Raw genomic sequence first — 5,320 nt, 5'->3', positions numbered from 1 at the left:
CTTTTTATGAAAATTTCTTTATCCATTTATTATTTAAGGATCATCATTAATATTTGTTTCACTCGGTTTATGCAGTGTTTTGTCGCATTTATTACCTCAAAGTGATTAAACTTTCTAGCAGGATGATTTATCGGCGAAACTCAATAACACGCAGGGATTCGTGCGAATTTTCTTGATGGTAAGTTATTAGGCTATGACTATGACACGTTATATCGGACAGTTTCTTATCTAATTCCACGTACCAAGTAGCGCGTCAACATTTGCAAACGAGAAAAAAGAAGGAAAAAGCCTATCTGGAAAAATTGTTTCACGATTTGATGCATCAGTGCGTTCTCTAACGCGTTTTCATTCTTCTCGATAGAGTATTAACCGACACTGTACCATTCGTCTCGCAATTTTTTTGAAAACCGCGTGTTTCAGGAAGCGTGAAACATTACATTCGATAAACAAGATATAACATATGTTTGTCTTTCGTTCGGATCAGTTGTATTATACTTATATATAATATGAGTATGCAAAAGTTTAACAAACTACGATAAATGTTTTATTATGTTATATTAACGCGTAAGAATATTCCGCTGTTATATTTTTAAAAGATAGGAACTTAATTTCCACGATTAATATAATATTACAGCGTTTTTATCATTTCTCCACACTTTTACAAACTTGGCAATTTTACATTATGACCTTTTTCTACATATAATAGGTAGTTAGAATAATTTCTGATCTTATATTGTTACATTTATTATTGTACAACCATAATTACAGCGATAAAATCTCGGTTTAGATTTCACGCTAACTGTTGTTTCGTTGGGGTGACTTTTCCTTTAATAATTTTGCATTTCCTTTAATATTCGAATAATTTTGCATAAACACAAACGCTCATTGTAACGTATATGATACGTAACGTCGTATCAAATTATTCGTTTAATTTATCATCGTATGTTTTATGCGATAACTCTCTTGCTACGTATTTTTCATCAAATTATTTTATATTATATTTCAAACAATTTTATTGCAGTTATAATTACTATTTTATTATTTGTTTTAGTATCGTTCGACAATAACAGATCATAACATTATTGATATTTTTGCGCTATCATATGTAAGCTATTTTACTGTAAGACTTTAGTTATCTATGCAAACAAGATAGGTTACATTCAGTGAATTAGGGACAGCGATGTTTCGCAGAACTTAATTAGTAGAAGATAATCAATAGTGCAATATAAAGAATTGCGAAAGTTTGTGCAAACTCGTATTCCTGCCATATAATCAAGCAAACGCATAATAAGTAATTATTAATTAAACGAATTTCACAGAAGAGAAATTAATGTTGCAAGCAGCGTCAATTACAGAACACAAATCGAGAAGAAATTATAACGAATTAAATTGCGATTAGCGTAAAAACCTGTTGAATAACGCGATGCTTGTAAAATATTTGCAGTGAACTAGACGGTGGAAAACAGTTTCTGAATGTTTGTATTATCTTTAATGATTCATGTGCGTAAGTTTAGATGAAGTACCTCAAATATCTGCCTACTTAGTGTCTTCTAGAAAAGTACTTAACACAATGGTAAATCGTTGCATTTTTGCTAAAGACTGTACATAGTTCCTTGCTTACCTACTCTTGAAAATCGATAGTTTCTTTGTTAACTTAAATATTACATAGATACACATGAATCTATGTTTTTTTTATCTCTACTGTCTAATGTACTGTCATCAAATAATTTGTTATTTATTTTATAATAGTTAATAGCTTTTAATTTTAGATATCTTTTAATGGAAGTAGCAGCAAACCGAACCGAGTACTGAACGAATAACGATAAATGTAAAATGTGTAAGATTTTTCGTAACGCACTTTTTCATAATACAAATTAACGATATTTTCAAAATTCGTTTAATACTTATTCTCTAGAATATTGGTTAGTTCTTTACATGAGGTGTTAAAAAGTATTTTCACATGTCGCTATGTTCGGTATAACGTCTTTCCCAAAATATTCTTCTATAAATTCGCAGTTAGTATTAATAATATAGAATTATAAACACGATTATTGCTTTAGCATGGATGGTTATGAAAATTGGATACAGCGGAGAGAAATTTAATATTTAAACAATAAGAAACAGTTTACCACGAGACTGTTGTTATTTAATAAATTCTTAACTATAAAATAAAATTATGAAACGTATTACAAACGGAACGTTATTAGATTTGTAACAAAAAATTTATTTGTTTAAACTAAATAATATTTTGATTTTTTTCTACACACACACACGTATGTATAATACCATCGACTATTCGGTTACAGAGAATAAATAATGTATGTACATATGTATTTATGTTGATCTCGTTTACCAGTACATGATAAAGTGAAGGCTAATTAAATATTCAAAATCACAGGTGGACATCTATATTCGTACAAGAGAACGTCTTATTGCACTTAAAAGTATTCGTATCGATATTTCTGCTACGAACTTAAATTAGTAGCTTTCATCATTGAGGTTTAAAAATTCAATTATATGTTTGAATATATTTAGAAATATACAAAGGAATTTATGTAATTTATTCTTATTTTTAAAAATAATATATTAATATCTGAAAATCAAGTTATAATGTAGATAAATACCTTGGAAAATCCAGCATAAATGAGAATAATCTATTAATATAGTATATATGATATACTAAAATATTTTATATTTATGATTGTTTGATAAATATTTATTTATAATAATTTTGGACGGTCGATACTTTATTAACTTAAATTTCCTTTTGCTACTTTTGCTTATGAAATATCAAGTGTGTTTCGCATCGATTTCCTTGGTCCTCTGTTTAATACATTTATGACCAAGTAGATGGAGCAATGTGTTCTACGAAACAGTTTTCGTTTTTTGTAGAAATCGCTTTTATCAATATTTAAGCAACCAAACTGATTTTTATTAAAATGCTTATAATACTAATTAATAATAAATTAATTATCCTGCAAGAAGACTATGATACATTTTTTACATTTTTACTTTCATGAAGGGAATTTTTCTAGAATTTTATAAATATAATAACAAGTAAAATAAATGAAAAATTTACTGCAGTCTGCCAACTCCTGCAATTCGTTCAACTAAGTTTTATTAATCGAGTTTCGTTATAAATTGTTAACTTATCTTGTCGTGATAATACGCATGATATCGTACGGAATTTTTCAAACTATTCTTTTTACGTACAAAATAGTATAAGTAATATAGTCTTTCATATCTATTTGATGTTAATAAACAATTATTTGTTCATAATTAATGAGTAACGTACTTCTCCACATTTCCTTTAATTTCTTATCATCTCCTGAGTTTTCTATTTCTCTATCATAAACTTTCTATTCAATCGGTGAAAAGAAACTAAATATATACTCTTGCAATACAAAAATTCGAAAGATACATTTTTACTTTTGACTTGATCGGTTTTCACCATATTCGATAACAACATCTGCCTCTGTTTACCTTACGTCAGGGGACGGATAAGGATGAAAAAGCACCATATGTTGTATAGATTAATCTTCCTCGCTCGTGTATGGATTAAATAGCAAAATTATGAGTAATGTTAGTACTATCTTTAAAAAGTTCATATGTATGTATGTAAAAGCTAATATTTAGCTACTTCTTTTTACATTGCTTTTTGTTTCGATATACATATATGCTTAGAATCGTATTCATATCGATTACATTTTAATTACTTTTGGGGAGGGGGGGAGTTTCTCCTCGCTTTGGCAATCAATTAGTACACGTCTCACGGTAATTCTCATATCGCGAGTATCATGTTTCATTGGTAAAGAATGTTATCATTTGGATAATTTTAATTCAATCTCGTAAAGAATGACAGAAAATCGTCGCAAATGTCGAATATCGCGATACGATTTGCCAAACCGGTCGAAAAATAAATTTCCGACCCGTTTGCCGTCCCCTATTCCCGCATCTATCAAACAGTCATCATCTGACTTACAATTTTATCGATCGAGAAAAAACGGTCTCGCAACGTTTCAGTCGTCAGCTGCTCGTTCTACACACCCCTTGCATAAATTGAAGAATCCTTTCACAGTCGGCGAGGGTCCCACGGAATCGGTTGATCCCACAGAAACGATAAATTCCGCTTAGCGACTTGCGACAAACTCCTAATTTCTCTGCAGGACATCGTCACCCATGCGTCACTCTTCATTTCACAAATTCACGGTAGCAAAGCAATAAGCTGGCCACCCATGGCTTCTCAATTGATCTGGACAATACGGGACGCGATCGAATTTGTTTAATTTTTTCCTTTTCTTCCTTCTATTTGCTTCTCCTATAATTAGTGTTTTTTTCTTATTTTTATCTTCTCGGAAACAATTCGTTTATCTTGCGTTAACCCACAGTAACCGGATTTCATTCGTGTTCAAGTTTAATAGAAACAACTATTGAATAACTACTAATAAATTGGTCGCTAGTAGTGTGATTATGTAATAACAAGATGCTGATTGCATCGACGATGAAATGATGAGATATAATTAGCTGAGAAATGTTGCCATGCACATAATTAGTAATTAGTAATTTTGGGATGATAATAAATATGTTAATAACCCATACTTGTACCAAACAGCAGTAGTTTTTAAAATTAAAAATGGAAATTTCAAGTTTTTCTTTATAAACTACAGCAATTCGGTGTATTTTCTTTTGGTATGAGTATAGAGCGATATTCCGAAACGTATTATTGCATTAAGCACGATGGTATTAGTTACGATTTCTAGATATTCGAGAATGAATCTCTAACGATTAATTTGATCTTCCTAACGAGCGGTTTCTTGTCTTTGTGTACTATAAATCGGATTATTAATCATAATTGATCGCCATTTCTGTGATATTTACATATGTATATATATATATATATATATATACATATATATATATATATATATATATATATATATATATATATATATATATATATATATATATATATATATATATATATATATATATATATATATATATATATATATATATATATATATATATATATATATATATATATATATATATATATATATATATATATATATATATATATATATATATATATATATATATATATATATATATATATATATATATATATATATATATATATATATATATATATATATATATATATATATATATATATATATATATATATATATATATATATATATATATATATATATATATATATATATATATATATATATATATATATATATATATATATATATATATATATATATATATATATATATATATATATATATATATATATATATATATATAT

The sequence above is a fragment of the Bombus impatiens genome, unplaced genomic scaffold (genome assembly GCF_000188095.3).
Source record: "Bombus impatiens unplaced genomic scaffold, BIMP_2.2 scf_0095, whole genome shotgun sequence".
NCBI classification, from domain to species: Eukaryota; Metazoa; Arthropoda; class Insecta; order Hymenoptera; family Apidae; genus Bombus; species Bombus impatiens.
The sequence above is the reverse complement of the archived record's forward strand: the minus strand, read 5'-3'. Positions refer to the sequence as shown.